This window comes from Linepithema humile, chromosome 1 (assembly GCF_040581485.1).
Source record: "Linepithema humile isolate Giens D197 chromosome 1, Lhum_UNIL_v1.0, whole genome shotgun sequence".
Classification (NCBI taxonomy): Eukaryota; Metazoa; Arthropoda; class Insecta; order Hymenoptera; family Formicidae; genus Linepithema; species Linepithema humile.
This window is the reverse complement of record NC_090128.1, coordinates 32,206,875-32,225,427: the sequence shown is the minus strand read 5'-3', so window position 1 is coordinate 32,225,427 and position 18,553 is coordinate 32,206,875.

Here is an 18,553-nt window from a genome sequence, read left to right as displayed (position 1 = left end):
ACATTAATCTAACTTTTGTAACAGCAATCATGGCACTCGAGTCTTTTATTCGCATTTACAAAGGAAGAATCGCGAACGGGGAAACGTACTTTTGCCGAGAGAAAGCACAAGGTCGCGATGAATACAGAGTAGCTGGATCGTTTCGCGCGACCTACTTGTGATCCTTCGTAATCGCAACCAGCTATTCGATATCTTGTTTCTTTTGTATTGAAGCATGACTCGCGGGAAAGAACGGTCAAGATCGAGCCAGACAAGTATTTTGCAGCTTTCATCGATTCCGAAATTTTGGCGAGGTCCGATAATAAATTCCACTTTTTCTTCTCGTCAGCGTATCGCTGACTTTGTTTTCGGCGGAGTTACGTAAACTTCGGAAACGGGCGAGTTTTCAAAAGCTGACGAGCAACGAGAAAAATCCCGGGACGTCGAGCGGCAGAATGGACAGATAGATGAGCGCGAAGCGGTAATATTAAACATCGATATCCAAAGTGTATCCCGAGAGATGCGCGAAGCGAAGTTCCTTCCTACAAGATCGTTCGCGAACAACTGTGAAGTCGCGATCGAGGAGCGGCCACGGATATTCCAAGTCATCTTATTCCACGAGGAATATTTTTATGCGTTGGAAACGCGGGCCGGGCGTCGCGTCGTGAATTTTCAGAAGGACGAGGGCGAACGAATAGCGCCTCGTGCAAAAGCGTCCAACGTGACACGGGTAAAATATCCGCGCTCAACGAGTTTTCAGGCTTTTTCAATCCTTCTCTTTTGCCTGCCTGCCCGGGAGAAGTGAAAGAGGATAAAAAGCATGGGAAGCATCGCCGGCTCGTGGGTACGATGAATGGTCCGCGATGTGCGTACGTTCCGCGCACGAGCTTATTTTAATTCGTCCGTTAGAGAGCTGCCAGCGGGAAAGGAATCGGACACGGTGACGCGAGAGCGTTCGCGCATAACGCATTCGTCGTGCTATGCTTGGTCCTTGGCTCTAACGCTGCGAAACCCGTTCTCAATTATGCGGTGAATGTCGGCGCATCGCCTTTGCACATACGTCCGCGTCAGTTCTATGGTTTATTGTAGATCCAGATACCGCATTTTTGCACAATAAATGGACGATAAATGGAATATGAAAAGCTTTTAATTTTTTATACAATTATTGCAAACTCAAGACTATCACGATAAACAAAATATAAAACTATCATTGCTATAATCACTTTACATTTCATTTTGAGTGACTTTATCGTGACACATCAGTAAGCAGCGAGACGTTCGCATCGATCGTGAATCGAGATCACGCATCCGGGCGCTACCGAGAGCTTTTGCTCGCATGATAAATATCACCCGGAGGTCGGCGTTAGCGCTGCGGCGAGAGAGATCGTTTTCTTGCACTTTATGACGACGAACAAAGCACGCCCGAAGCGAAATAATAACACGCTGCTGCGTGCGCGGTACTTCCGCGAGGGAACTTTGTACGTAGGTGACGATGCGTCGCCCACGCGATTACGACAGCATGGTCCGTGCTTTTATGACGACGATCGTTATCACAGAGATTGTTGCGCCCTTGAAAACGATGTAATATAAAAATGAGACATTTAAAGATAAGTAGCGCTTTTTTCTTTTTGCGATTATCGCTCGCAGAACTTTGAAAACATGATTGTGTTTTGCTATCATAAAAGATGCATCTTGTCATCATTTAACTTTATAGTGAAAATTTTCTGCTAAAAGAATATTTTCAAATTTTATAATAAATTATATTGTTTACGGAAGAAAAAAATTCATAAATAATAAATAATTTGAAAATATAATCGGATGTTCCGTTCTAAAATTATTAAAAAATTCATCAAACACAGTACGTAACTTAAAGTAAACTTTCTGCTATATTATTCTACTTTTTTTTCATTCTTCTACTTTACATTTTTCACCGCTTTAACTGAATAACTTTCCTCCACCATTCTTTTCCGTAGTCTTTCACGTCAGTAATACATTTGCGGCTAATGTAAATTTAAAAGTCAACCCTTCACCTCGTCTTCGCGATAGAAATTCATCGCTCGGTTAGTCCTTCACTTTCATTAAGAATGATTAAACTGGCGTCCTTCGGTAAAAATAGAACACTCGTTTAACGTGCCCGAGAATTTTCTGAAAGAATGACAAAGACCGTTTAAAAAATAAGCGACGTAAACTCACTCGTCTTCCATCGCCTTGAAACTGTGTTTCGCAGAATCTGAAAAAAACATTTTTCTCGCGAATGAGTTACAACGTTCTCTTTTATGATCGTTCTTGCCTACATAAATGAACAAAACGTTTTTCATATGCAAAACTTTACAACCGCGTTATAATATTAAATCTCTTCTCTATAAAGTACTTCTCTTTTTATTTCTTCAACTGTTCCCATCAAAAATTCATTTCAATAACATTAAAAAAAGTAAAATAAAATTGTTTCTAATTTTATTTTTTCGTAAACTACAACATGACATTTTAAATGATTAGAAATAAAGTTTTTACATGATTTAAATGATTAAAGGAAATGTTTTACCACAACGGCGGCGTATAATATTGTGAAAATAAAAATCCATTCATAATTAGTTTGATATTTTTTTAATACCACAAAATTATTAATTCATACTTCACAGAATATCGCGCCCTGTGTACTTATTAAAAACTCTTCGTTATGCAAACGATCATCGCGCGTTTAAAGCGCAACGAAAATAATTTTCATATGTTGGCACGCTCTCTTTTCCTTGGCGGTTCTTTTCACAAGAAATAACGAGTGCCCTGTGAAAAGACCGACCAAGGAAAGCTTCGTGTATGACCGTGTGTACGCACCTACCGTGATGGTAACTGGTGATCAAAGGCTTGAAAGGGGCCGCGTGTTTTCTCGAATTAGGCCGTGAATGCTCGGCAGTCTACTTTGATTAGGAAGTTGCTGAAGAAAGGGCAGCTTGTTGCGCCCGTCTACCGTTCTTGGCCTCGCAGACATTTCTCTCGACACATTTAGTCATACGAACAATGCGACGAAAAAAATAAATCATTACTATACAATGATTTTTTTAGCCAATTCTTTTTATTTCAATGAATATTTTAAATCTTAGATCCACTTCTTGCTATACATATGTAGAAAAATTTTGATATACATAATTAAAGAATTAATTTAATATATATTCCAAATATCTAATAGGAGTTTTTAATTGCGCAACGCTAAAATCATAAGAAAAGAAACCTCTCATAAATCGAGAATGAAACGTAAAAGCCGTGGAAAAATGAGTATATTCCGTTCAAGAGAACTTCGATCACTCGCTTGCTTTCGTTTTCCCTCGAACAAGCTATCGATGATAGAGATACAGAAATAGAAGTACGCATTGGTATTTCCAAACGAGGACTCTAGGAGAGAGAGATAAGGGAGACACGACGATGTTGATGAGGCCCTACACATCCTCGAAAAGCCTGTAATCTGTCGCCATGGCGACCGGGCAAAGTCTCTCCGCGTCTTTCCTCCTGAATTATTTACGGACATCGTCTAAGGGAGGACGGTGTCACGACTCGAGGGAAAATTCCGGTTGACCCGAATCAGAATCGAAGACAACGAAACGAAAGTCGCTCGTTGTCGCCCTTTGATGGCAAAATCGGAAAAAAAAAAAAAAATAATAGGAAATTTTGAAAGACGATTAACCGACGTTTAATTAGTCTTATCCAGTCACATTTATTACGCGAAAATATCACAGCTGATGCTTTTGGAAAAATCAACAATTTTTACAAAAATTTTAATTACACAAATGTAATCTGCATATTAATTACAATAAAACAGATTCATTAACTATTCCATTTTCCTTTGGTCTCCGCAGTCAAAATTAATACCGAGCACAAAACTCATTATCTTTGCGTCCTGAATATAAAGTGTATAATGTAAAATTGATCGCCTAACAAACTTTCGTCAAAGTTAACAGCTGCTCTTTAAATGAGGCTGTGGCGCAAAGTCTGAAAAAGGCCGAACTATTGAAAAATTGCCCGGTCCACTGGGTCACATTACTGCCCCAGTGCTTCGTCAACATCTCTCTCTCTCTCTCTCTCTCTCTCTCTCTCTCTCTCTCTCTCTCTCTCTCTCTCTCTCTCTCTCTCTCTCTCTCTCTCTCTCTCTCTCTCTCTCTCTCTCTCTCTCTCTCTCTCTCTCTCTCTCTCTCTCTCTCTCTCTCTCTCTCTCTCTCTCTCTCTCTCTCTCTCTCTCTCTCTCTCTCTCTCTCTCTCTCTCTCTCTCTCTCTCTCTCTCTCTCTCTCTCTCTCTCTCTCTCTCTCTCTCTCTCTCTCTCTCTCTCTCTCTCTCTCTCTCTCTCTCTCTCTCTCTCTCTCTCTCTCTCTCTCTCTCTCTCTCTCTCTCTCTCTCTCTCTCTCTCTCTCTCTCTCTCTCTCTCTCTCTCTCTCTCTCTCTCTCTCTCTCTCTCTCTCTCTCTCTCTCTCTCTCTCTCTCTCTCTCTCTCTCTCTCTCTCTCTCTCTCTCTCTCTCTCTCTCTCTCTCTCTCTCTCACGTTGCATGCAGTTAAACGATTTTCTCTTTTCGTCTGCGCGATGTAAGCTGCGAACAGTCGATTCAGTTTTAGCGAGACGGACGAGATTGTGGCAAACAGAATTTACTGTTGCGTCCTCCGCTGAATGTCGCCTACGAGGCTGACACGAGGGAATCGCATTTTACCAAGTGACGTTCGCTCTACCGGAAGCAGCCCCGGCTGTATTATTGTAATTGATTCCTACGGTAGTCATACGAGAAGAAGACCGTTGCGAAGCCGCTGAAGCAACCGGGAGGCGGGAAGAGAATAAGTCGATTATCGAGCCTCGGTCGATAAGGCACAGGAGCACGTTCGGTGCGCTCGGGCAGATTTACGTCGGCCTCGATAAACCTTCGAGATTAAGAGTGTCGGCTTCGTTCTTTCTCCCGTCTTACTCCTTCTTCCTTCTCCCTCCCGCTCATCTCCCGTTGTCCTGTTCGCTTCCACGCTCTCTTTTCCGCTTTTTTTCCCCGCCGCGCTGATCCGCTCTCGGCGGGAGCTTTGTTTCGAAGTCCACGAAGCGCGTTCCCTCGTGATGAAACCATATATACGATAGATACGCATCAGACGGCATTACGAAAACATTACGGGATGATCGACTCCGTATCCCGCTTCCTGTTATCCTGCGTCGGAAAGCTCGTAAGTCCGAAAAAAAACTGGCGCTCGGTCATCCGGTCGATGCGCGGACTCGACAGTTTCTATGGACCGGATAGGTCGATGTCGAGAAGCGGAGACAGATTTGCAATCGTCTCTTCAGATGAAAAAAAAACGAGAAATCGATAGTTGCAATCTGGAGATATATAATTTTTAAAAAAGTTTTATGATTTTTGAAATATTTCGAGCTGTGATAAAAAATTAATATTCTAGAAATTATCTTTAAAATTTTTAAGAATTAATAAAAAATTGTTTTCTCTTAAGTTAAAAAAAACATTTGTTAATTTATTACACAAACAATATTAAAATTATAAATTCATAATAAATTGAAGAGAAAATTTACAAGCGATATAAAAAGAATAGTGGACGTTAATAATACTCGATAATTAAACTTAAGAAGATAAACGTGATGGATTAATTCTCTCAGAAATGAAAAATGCGACAATGATGGAGGGAGGCGGCGGTCGATGTGTGTCGGTCAGTCGGCGCGTTTTAAAAATAACACCGAAACGCTGCAATTTAATATCCACTTGAAAAACGACGCGCTCGAAGTCCCGCAGTAAACGAAAATGTTTTCGATATTTCCAGCAGCGATAAAAGCGATTGACAGAAATCAAGTACCCTTCAATATCCAGCGCCATATGATCGTGGAAAGTATTGCGCGGGGTATAAAGGCCTGCAATTAGAGAAGTTGCAGGGTACGCGCGTGTGTGAGTTCATCGCACTGCAATCCAAATAATGGTGTACCAACGCAATGCGTTTTTCAAGTACTCTGACACTCGTTTCAAACGGGCATTTAAAAAATATATATTTTCCAGAAGTCGTCCAGCCGCTAGCGCGAAAAAAATGCGAACGTTTTAGAGTACGCGCGCGCGCGCGCGCGCGTGTGTGTGTGTGTGTGTGTGTGTGTGTGTGTGTGTGTGTAAAGCGTAAATTAATATCTTCGCATATAACAAGAAGTTTATCCTTTTTATAAATAATATTTCAAAGGTTTAACAGTAACACTTTTAATTACATTTAATTACAAAATTAATATTTATTTTTATTGTAATTTATAAAAACTTGTGAGATATATTATACAATTTTTTTCGTTTACATTATAGAATTTTTTTTTAACGTTTTTGAACCTGTAACTAAAAAAATAATTATAATTATATTGTTGCATGTATAAATACATCAGAGTTTCTAGCAACATTTGCCAGCGAGTCACGCGAAGTATTTACGTTTGCTCGTATTCTTCTTGAGAAAAGACTTCTATAATGATGTATGGCTGCATAACGGAGCTCGCAGCAGACGGAAATCGAGGAAAGCAGTTTAATCGATCGATATCAGACAACGACTCCCTAATTTCTTCGGTCGTTGTGCGCTCGCGGTTAGGTCGTTGTTCTCCGTGTCTGGCTAATGAAGTCTCCAGGCTTTCACGCTAACTATCAGCGCAGTGTCTCTCGGGGATGTTCAAGGTAATGTCTCTCGGATGGTATCTTTAAATAGAAGCGTCCCTTATACCCCCCCCCCCCCTCTACGAATATACGGTGGTTGATGCAAAAAGCCGCACGTAAAGAGACACCGGGGAAATATTCGCGGACAAAAATATGAAAAGATTTTTGCAAATTATTTCATGAATAAATTAAAAATCGATACAGGAAGTTAATTGAAATTTATTATTGAAATACAAAAGTTATCTAACTTGAGTAAAATGTTTTGTTTTAAGCAACATGCAGTGTCCTAAAACGTATATATATATAATTAGATTTTCAAATTAAATTTATAAGAAATATGTCTGATTTTGAATCATATATGATTTGAAAATAACTTGCCACAATCGATTATTGTGCAATCTCGATTAATCGCATCCGCCAGAGACAAGCTCATAAAAAGACGACAGAGTCATAACACGATTATACGACGCGACGTTTATTCAAAGATAATTCGGTATCGGATTTCACACATCGACAAAGACAGCACCGCTGAATTTCTTCCCCTGTATATCGGGAGATGAGCTGCCGCTACGCGTACCGCTGCAGCGAATTTCAGGCAAATGCGGCGCCGCCTAAAAAAAGCTCCCTCACCAGCACGTGTCCGTCGGGAATGCACCTCGGCCGAGGTCGAGGTCGCCGAAGACAAGGATAGCCCTCTGCGCCGCGGCGTTGCTGGTGCCTGTCGGTAACGAACGACGTCGTAACGACGTCGTTATGGAGATATATATACAGACGTCTTGGCCCCGGCTCGAGTTCACCTTCCTTCCCCCTTTCCAGCTAGAAAATGGCTATAGCGCACCGCCATGGGGGCATAACGGGGTTGCGGCTTCATAAGTCGACTCCTTGCATACCTAGCCCACCACCTATTCTCCTTCGTTCGGACTCATCCAGCGCTCGTGGGCGCGGTCGTCTAGGTCGCTCTACACCGTGAACCGACCCTAAAGAGTCGCCCCATTAACGCGATTTATGACCGCCTGGAGTCCGAAATAAAATATCTATTCGCTGTACGGCGCACCCTCCTGTGCACGCGGTTAACTTCGTCATAGCCACGGGGTAACGTCGCGAGTCAACTAAACTTCGCTCAAAAGGTTCATTATTAGCCTTTTCGAATTTTTTACCTTTAATTAAATGTATATGATTAATTAAAAAATTGATGTGTAGACTCGTTTGTAATTACTTTCCGAATTTCTTAGAAATGCTTCAAATTTATTTTCAATAATTGTATAAACTATTAAAATCTTAACAAATATGTGTAATTTCGAAAAGAAGCAAAATTTTCTCCCCAAAATTGTACGTTTATATCTATCGTCGTAACGGAAAACGATTCTGCCATTGATAACATAGACGATACGGATATGGATGAAAGTTCGAGCGGAGAGAGTAAATGTCAAAAGAGGGGAAAAGTGTACATATATACCACTCGCAAAGTGCACTTCTTTCAAGATACGGTTCTCCGAGAGTTCGGCAAATAACTTGCTTTCCGCCGAGCGTTAGCGATCGCTCCAGTCTCTCAGTAGCTGTTTCTGTTGATAACAAACTTACTCAAACTAGGAAAGATAGAAACACCTTCAAACCGTGAGTCATAGCTTTGCGCAGGTAACCATGGGGACTCTTTCTCGGAAGGGGAGCGGTTTACGAGCCGTATGTACGTGAACTTTCTCGTTTCCACCGGACTAGAGAATTCACACCCGACTTTATGTCCACCTTTCACGTAATGCACACGCGCCATTTATATCGACATATGAGTGAGCTACAAAAAAACGGTAAGAAATCCCGTATTAAGACTGAATCATATTTCTATATTTTTACGAAAAGAATTTCTTAAAGTATCATACTTTGCAATTTAAGTTCTAATTTATATAAAATTTATTTATCTTAAAAAAATAGTAATAATATAACATCACAGAGGTAAGACATTTTTTTGGACGTCCTTAAAACGTCAGAAATAAGACATCTTTCCGGACGTCCTAAAAATGTCTTTTTTAAGACGAATATTTTATAGGTAGCAAAAAATTATATTTTTTGTATATGTGTGTGTATTATAATTGACAAAAAAAAATTGGCAGAAATTTTTCAACATTTAAGAAAACAAATCTCCACTTGCGCGCACACACATCTCTTCTCTAACACTATAAGATATAAACAGATTGTCATCAAACAAGCTCAAAGCTCGTATAGACTTACTGTGATTATATGATAACTAAGAAACGACGAAAAGGATTTACGACAAAGGCAGCTGTTAATGCTGCGACAGTCAAATATTACACGCGAGCATATTCAATTAACGTTTCAAATTACGTAAGACACATGAGTTAAGACATTAAAGCTAGCCGGCGATATAAATAATTTCGAGTTCAGCGTGGCTATTGTACGGAATTACAGTACGGTCTCCATATAGCAACACGCCTTAGAGACACTTTACTTTAGAGACGCCGGCGCGGGTTGTCTCTGCGAAACAGCGAATTTCCATCCGTGAAATTGAAATTCGGCTATCCGCGTAAGGTGTAACACTAAGGTCCATCTTCCTTCTATCAGCGGGTCCACCGGATCGTGACAGGGAGGTTAAGGCGGCTGCATCACGATCCGCACAAAAGCGAACGCGACTCGCCATCCTCGCCCCTCGTCCCCCCCGCGCCATTGAGGCCCCCCTTTCGCGTTGCAGTTCCGCGATCCAAACCGCCAAATGCAATTTCATCGACTGCGTCGTCGGTCGACGGCGCGGCCTTTCAACGAGCCGTTCGACAATGCCTTTAATCAACAATAATTCTGTACACATCGAAGGGGTTCGGCGCGGGTCAGTCGGGGACGAATCGGGAGCGAGTCTCGCGTACTGGCAGACGTCGGGGTTAGCAGCCGCCACGATCGAGTTCCGCGTTACGTTTTCTCTCCGTTCCCCGCGGACCACTGCACCCCGGGACTCTCCGTCGCCGGAAATCGTCCACTGGAAAATTAACACTGTCGGGATTTTCGTCGGGATACGTCGCCCCCTGCGATACACCTACGACGCTCATTCCACGCCCGGAGTCGCGTCACAGCCGGCTATCTAGCACGCCGTAGCCGCTGAATTAATCTCTTATTTTCTCGCCATAATACGATTATCTTCTGATTGATCCCGTTTGATTCCCCCCCGTGCATCTCTCTAATGTGCACGCGTGCACCGTCGGACATGCAAACGCCACAATACAGAAGCCGTCGCGAACTGTCGGAGATTATTATCATGAGAATAAGTCGCTGATTTCAGGAACGGTCAACGCGAGAGGGATGCGTTTGCATTCGATATAATAGTTCGCAGAGACTCTTTTTTAAATTATCGAGCTACGTGCGGGCGATGCGAAAGAATTGGAAAATCAAAACAAGAGAAGTATTATTGCGACACTGTGAGCATATAAAGTGTATATTGAAAATTGAACGGAGAATCTAAATAATATTAAATGACAATAAATTTTTATATCTGTTTTAAATAAATTATTTAATGCATTAATTATTTAACACAAAAAAGAGAAACTGCTATTACGCTTTCTAATTGCTCACTAATTGCCGTAACGTATTATTAAATATTTGTGTCATCAAATTGATTATACAGAACAATTTGCCTCGAGCCACTCTAAAAATATGGCGAATTACTTTTATCATTTCACATATAGATTAAAAACAAAATCTCTATTACTGCCGCAGGTCAACGATAAATTCCCAGCTGCCGACCCGCTCATTTCGCTCCTGTTTACTCCTGGTTCTCATATCTCCCCCCCTGGTAGGCATTGTTTATTCAGCCTCCGGAAGAGACTGACAAGCGTCGAATGGTACGCGGCGAATTACGACGAAGGGCGATAAACGTAATGTCGCACGTGCTACTGTTTACTGGAGGGTAGAAATAGCGATTCTGACAGAAAGAAGCCAGTAACGTTCATTTCGGCAGTATTTCGGGAACAAAAATGTTTCCGAAATACTTGTTCCTTTTTTGGTATTGTTTGTTCGATTTGCTGCAATTATACACGTATGCTGTTTAACTACAAATAAAAGCGTATGTCGGAAACCATTATTAATGCCAAATTTTTAAAATATACACCAATTTTTAAAATATATATGTCAACAAAATGCATAAAATTATATAATTTTTAGCTTTTTTCCACACGCCAAATAATATTTTTAGTTATTCTTTATATAAATGTAAAAATTAAAAGTCATAAAATAATGTTATACTGTCTATTTTGGAAACAAAAATTCAAAAACTGTAATAATTAAAAAAGTTTCTTTGTATTTTTGATTTCGATTGCAGTATATCACTGTCCGTAACATAAAGTGTTTATCGACCATTTATCGCAACACCGGTTTCGAAACAGTACCTAAATATTCCACGACGGATATAACTTACTTCGCCTATAGCAGCATTTTACTCGTGCGGATATAAATTCGGCACGGAAGTTTGCAAGCGATGTAAAATATCGTTGGTTTTCGCGTATAAGTGCACAAAAGTGCGCTCGGTCCCCTCGGTGGTGCATTAATCAGAAAGAGCGGCGGCAACCACTTCGAGACACGATACGCGTTCCACGAAGTCCCGAGACAACACGCAAACTCCCGCAAGGGCGAATTCGATGAACCAACTAAACTGGTTAGTCGTGCTAAATAATTTCGCGCGCTTCGATAAGACGCCGCACGGCAAGCCAGGAAACTCGTGTGCAAACTCGTTGCGCAACGTAGGTGCGATAAGACGAGAAAATCACGAAGCCACGTGACCGTTACGAGGTATAATTATGACATTTCCTGCAGTCCAACTGCATCTCGGCGCTGTGTGTGTATAATGAAGTAATGAATATGTAAATGTTTATGGAATTTTTACGAAACGCATTTTCGACAATACTCGAGATCAAAGTTGAAATAATTTTAGTCGAAATTAGCGTAACATTATAGTTTGCAGCTCGCATTTATACAATTCGTTTCGTTTTATTTAATTATTTTTTTAAACTTGTATTTTTTTATGTAGACAGCAAGGTTATAAACGAATGCTATTTTTATCGTTGCTTTATTCGATCGACGAGATAGAAAAGTTCACCGGTAAAAGAAAGTTTGAAGACACGCGGCAATATTGCGAATCAATCACGAGGTCAATAAGAGAAACGTAGGTGAAGAGAGAAAGAGAGAGCGAGTACTCTTTGGCGCAAAAGTCGCCTGGTGAACCAGAATTTCGAAGGCTTCGCGTGAAAACAAGATTTAGCCGGACTACGACGTTTCGAAATTAGTTCACCCGGAAAGTCAACATAAGGTACCTCGTTTGCGGCGGTTCGTTACGGAATCTAATCGAGAACGAATCCGACCGCCATGTGGCTTCCACTCTGATCGCAAAACATAGCCGGTACCTATTACAATATTCTATACCGTGTTAACATTTGTTAAATGTTTAATTATCGAGAAAATATGACAAATAAATTAAAATTAAATTATTAAGCAAGAATAATTTAATTACTCTCAATTTTTGCAATACTTTTACGTAATTAAAATTGTCAAAAAAAATTGCATTATTTATAAATTTCCCCTTTTATTCGCAAATATTATCGAAATATCAAATTTGGAAATGGAATGCATAGGTGTAGTCATACAATATCCAGAATAGAGGAATAGTACACAGGATGACACTTCATCAGTCCTAGACATGTCTAAAACTTTTCCCCAGACTTCGCTTCTCTGGCCGGAAGTGGTGCTTTACTAGACTCTGTCCAGGTATGACCACAAACAAACGCGAACAACAACGGTGGTCGGACGGCATCCACCTCGTCTGACAGGTCAACGAAGATCGCGCGAGAGGCGGAGGCGAGAGCGAGGAGAAGGTGGCAGTGTATACACCGGGGGGTCAGAGGGTAGGAGGAGGGACCAGACGTCGTACACAAGGGAAATAACATGCTTCGTCAACAGCGGTGCTGTAACTAATGGATATTCCGACGGCGCGCGGTGGAGAAACTGATGATCCACCCCCGCGAGCGAATAAGCAAGCTCGCCGCCGCTCCCGAAGCGGTCTGACGCGCGCTACATCAACGACGTCGTGCTCGGCTGAAATTCGCGAGCAACAACGTCGAGGATGGACGAGAGAAAGAGGCGGAGGCAATCACTGCGGCCGATAGATAGGGCGCGCATAGGTGTATCGCAAAATTGCTTCGAAATATGCGCACAGCGGCGCGACTAATGGAATATTCCGCCGGTCCGAGAAAGGCACATAAATATCCGCATGCGAGTAAATACCAGCAGTTGATATCGAGGCGTGAATTCAATCCGATTTTATTAGCCCGCTCGGCGAAAAAGTCGGGCGTGCGTGAAATACGTTAAAACTATCAACGCCGGTGAACGCGGTGAAAACGATTTGTCGGGCGCGCAGAGTTTTGCGCCCGAATCCGATGAGGGAATTATAATAAAGCGTTTTTCATCGGAGTCCGCTAATTTTGCAATATGAGCGGTTTTACAAGCCACTCGTTATTCACATCCGCTTGTTCGTGGCCTGGAATACCGTAATGACGCAATAAAGCTGTAACATTCGAAATTACATTTCGAATTTGTCACAATTCTGCTAATCAACATTGCATCAATATTATATTTAATCGACTAATATTCCGTCAATACTAATCATCGCAATATTTTTTAATCAACACATTTTCCGATATAATTAATAGCTTTTTTACTAGAATCTTTTACCGCTCTAGTCCTCCTAAATATGCGCGCATTTTTCACTCGGAGATCTTTCACGTCTGTAGACGAAGATCTGGGGAAGAATCTTCTCCTAAACTTCGTGGGAAGTTTTATTTGTCCTGTCCGCGGATGCAGAAATTTTCGACACGTTAGCAATCGCGTTCACGCTGTCGGGATTCGCGGAAGTGAATGACGAAGTAAAACGAGCGAAGAATTCTCCAAGTATTTATTCGTGCTAACAATCGGTGGAAACCGACTGAGAAAAGGATCGGTTTCGTTCATCGGTTACATTCCGAATGTATTCGAGCAAACTTATGCAGGAAGTCGGCTTGTAACGAGCTCGCTATTATTTAACTTTCCGCAAAGAAAAACACGTATCTGACGGAGCACCAGTCTCTCGATTATTTTCGCTGGAAGTGCCACTTTTGCGCTTGGAAAGACGCATAATTAGCTGAATGAATGATATCTCGTTAATCAGCACCCAATTAATACCGCTTCTCTACGGGAAAAAAAACTCATGACGAAGTCTTTTATGTCTACCAAACGGTAGCGGAAAACTGAGCGTATGAAATTTATGCACAATTAAGAAATAAAAACGTAGCAAATTCATGGAAAATTTGGATGGAAAGCAGTAATCGTTGCTATCATTCAAAAATCGTGCAACGTCTTTAGTTATTATCGAACTGTCACGATCGAACGGAAGGTCTTATAATCCTTAAGCTGTTCAACTTCAATTTCTATTTCAATCGCTTTATTTCTCTTTACGTGAGAAGCAATTGCGGTAGTAATATATTTCTTCGTAAGAATATAGCGATAAGACGCGTGGATTTCAGCGGGCGATCGATCACCTAAATTACGAGAGTAAGGATGGCCGGTCTGCTCGGCGCCAGATCTCCTGCGATCGGCAGGTAGATAATGCTGGGTACACACGCGATTCCATCGATTCTACATTCGCACAATGGCAGGGGCCAGCGTAGAGACTACCACGGTAGAGACTGGGGTGGGAAAAAAGAGACGAGCCATTCACGTTTGCTGATGAGAACAAGCAGCCTCGTAAGGGCAGAAAAGTAAAAGTCTGCGGTTTCCACTCACAATAGGCGAAATGAATGATTCTCAGCGTTTTAATTCTCGAATAATAGCTTCGCGACGCAATCACTCTGCCACGGATGCTACTATTTCCTAATATTTCTCTGTCCGTATTTAAATTTTTAGAAAATAAATGGTATAAATAATTTTGAAAAATAAAACAAGCAAGTCGCACGAGACTTACATTAAAAAATAGGAATTACAATCTTAGAAATCTTGCAAATTGCATTTTAAGCTCGCGCAGGTTTTAAGAAAACGTTGCATTCGCATAATTGAAAATGCAAACATTAAAATTCTAAAAATATCATCAATGTCAATAAAACGGTGTTGTATTAAGTTTATGTTATAAAAAAGATGTTTAAAATATAAATGTAAGAAACATTTGTATCTGTCTAGGGATCTATCTATCTTCAATGTCGTTCCTATGAAGGATCGCTTCGCCCCAGCCGGACAGAGAAATTTTGCGAAAAGATATACGGGTTTCCTATCGGACAAAAATGAATGGAACGGGACGCAATTTATAACAATGTAAGCATACACGCGACGATCGATTCCGAAATAGTATAGCCTCCGATACCGTTTCAAGGTATGAAGACATAAAACAAAAGGTATAAAATAGCTATTCGCAAACGCGACATAACCGTATCGGTATATTTAGAAAAACAATAATTTATTGGATGTAGTTTTGCAAAAAGTTGTTTTTTTTATCACCGCGGCCTATATTCCGCAGTTCTCAATTTTCTTTTGTGCGCGAATAGCCATGTTAATTCTACATTTAAGCAATACATGTAAAGATATTTCAGAATAATTTGCTTTTCAGTTTGATTAAATTTGATTTAAATGATATTAAAAGAGCAGAGATTTGTTGAATTATTCATATTATTAATTAATCTTATACAAGATAACAATCTAATCAATAAATAGATGTGCCGGACAAATTTACATATATAATATATATTTTATAAACTTATTGAGTATTTAACTGCATTATTTGTAATGGAAAATTCTTTATTATTTAAATGACAATTCGCATCCGCGTGTTGAAAGATATTTAACCAGATATTATTGACCAATCGCTTTATCTCTATTCCAACCATGCTGACAAGTAATGATAACGGAATGATGAATAAATCGCGTGAAGGCGAAACAATTCCGATCAGAATGATGAACAGGATAAGCGGCCGAACGCAATTTACCAGGAAATATGATTCTTCCCCAGCGATATTACAGAAAAAATTTATTTCATCAATTATTTTTGCGCCTTTAATCCCGCATGAAATGTTGAATCGCCATATACGATGCAGTAGAACGATGCGTCGTAACGATGCAGTACACTCGAACGAGTCTCGTAGCGGAGTTGCATGACCTACCGCAATGTGATATAACTCTCACCATAACGGTCATATCCCATAACGTACAATCCACAGACGGATCTCGTTAATGAGAGCGACAACCCCGTATAAACATGTTCCGCATAAAACTCTTTCCCGTTCGATGCGTTGCGGATGGTTGCCGCGCGGCTTGCGCTCGGGGCGCCGCCGCTATGAGTGCGGTAAATCTTGAAAAATGTCGCCGATTTGTCCAGCGGGTTAAGCGCGATCGTTCCCTGAAACGAGCCCGAGTCGTGACAGCGACTTAACGGCCACGCCGTGGCGGAAACGCGACGATCGATCGTCCGCAGACTTATGACTTTCCATTTCTTACGCCCGATGCGATTGGAGAACCGAGCTCGAATGTTTATCGGCCGGCGGTGACGTTGAAGAATTGAAAGAAAGGGTGCGACGGGGGAATGTGTGGGAGGAGTGAGCGCCCGAAGGGGCCGTCTCGTGGAACTCGATGGAAAGATCCCTTTCATCGCCGCTCTGGCTTTTTAATCCCGCATCCGTACGTTCCGAGATAGCGCCGGGAAAAGATGCGAACGCGAGACCCGGAATTATGCGTTATAAATCTTGGTCTGTGAATTATCGTCGTTGTTCAACGAAGACACTGGGGCCGCTGATGTATGCGGAAAAAAATCGAGCATCTTAATTGTCTCGGTTATTCGAGAAAAAAAGTAATCATAATAAAAGCCCGCGACCGGATAAATGATATGTACCATAATATTAACTCATGTTTCATTATTCTGCATCGAAGATTAAATTTTCGATGTGAGAAACCTGGCTCAAAATTGCTCCAAGAACAATATGAAAAATTATTGCGTCAATTATCTATCAAGTTTTCTTTTGTAAAATATCACATACGAAGATCTTCCTTATATTTAAATTATAATTCTACGGTGCTTGTCTAACTCGCTTGGAAGTGATTCTTAGCAGCAAACTCGTGTACATTAAATATCAGATTCAATCTCATTGCGCAGAAAAGAAATCTAACAGTTAGTTTAGTAATGAGAAAAATAAAGGGTGAAATCCTGACAGTTACTTAAGCTCCAAGAAACTCGTAACATAGCACAGTCAAGCATTATTAACCGAAGCAAGCGAACTGGCAACTTCGTGATGGGATTTCGAAGCTTACCTGGCGAGACAAGGGGATGGTTCTACACCTAGTCTCTGCGTAAGGAACAGCCCGTAAGACCTGGCGTAGGAGTGGTGGATGACATCACATCCGGTAGCACCAACACGTCAGCGAAGGATTTAGCCAACGCCACGTTCGCCAATGAAACTATACAAGTCTCGCACACTAATAAAATCGGAACTTCCAATCTACATCGGTCTACTTGAATTCCATTTCGCTAGATATAATAATTAATTCCACAATATATGTAAATATAAGCTAATTTCGGTATCGCCACAATTTTTCAGACAAATTGTCATAATGAAAAGTATTGTTAGAGTATTCTTTTGAAAGCAATTTTGAAAGCAGTTTTGAAAAAATCTTTTGGGCAACGGTTTTAATCAAGTTTTTTTAATTATAATACGCGAAAGAATTTTCCATCTGTGTAGTTATTAGTTCCATAATGCTATTTCATATGACAAACACAAATATTTGTCGCTTATACAAATGTCAGATAATTAAAATAATCAAATTTCTGTACAAGATAAAACCGAGTTATTTAATCTCCACCATGTTATTAATCTCGAGAGGGTAAAATATAGAAGATATATTAGGCTTTCGTTAATCAGCTCTATTATGGGTTTAAACATGGGAACCCTCATCACAGTGAGTTATCCTTAGATATAGCCTCAACTATAGATGCTACGAGTTTGTGTGGACCTATTAAATCTAATCTGAAACTCTCTAGAGCTTCTACAGTTGTATATTGTTGTTTGACCTGGAAATATAATAAATGCTACAGAACTTCTGCATGTAAGCCCTAACAAGGCTCTATTTTCTCTAATAAAAAAATTAAATATACATAATTTCTGCACATAACATTTTATAATGTGTAATTGGCAATAAAATTTACAAAACTTCATCGATGAAAAGTTATATTGCCTCTCTATTTCTCGTATTCCGCATTGATTCTGCTGGAACATATTCTCGCGTATATAATAATTATGATAATACATCCTGAGCAAAGATTAGACACGACGAACATTTCACGCGCAATTTACAACTAATAACTCAAATACATCCTGAATTGCGTCGTGCGCCGGAAGCTCTTTGCCTTCAAAGTTTAAGCTAAAACGGAAGATACGGATTTAGCGGGATCTCTTGAACCTGTAATCCGTAGCCCTCTGTTCCTAAGACGATAGCGATTCCGGGTCTCTTGACCTGGAAATTCATCCTCGTCTAGCTCGCGCGGGAGGGAATTTCCGAATCCTCCTACCAGCGCCATCGACGCAACCTTGTGGACCTCCGAAATACCGACCACAGCAAGATCGGAGAACGAAAAGGAGAAGGAATTCGCGTGGCACTTGGCACTTCGTCTTCTATTCCGTCGCGCAGAAAAGCGAGATCGTCCAAGAACAAAAGCGAGGGAACAAGATCGGAAGACGTACTTTTGGTCATTCCGATCGCCCACTATCGGAGGAAAAGAGACAGGAATGTTCGACACATCGTGCGAGTTTGCACGGAACCGCCTTTAAAGATTCCTTCGGGCGCGCGCGTGTTCGCTCAAATTATCAGATCGGTGTGAAGTCACTCGGAACTTCGCACCGATCGATGAAGAAACGTAACAGATTGTAACAGATTGCGTTCTTT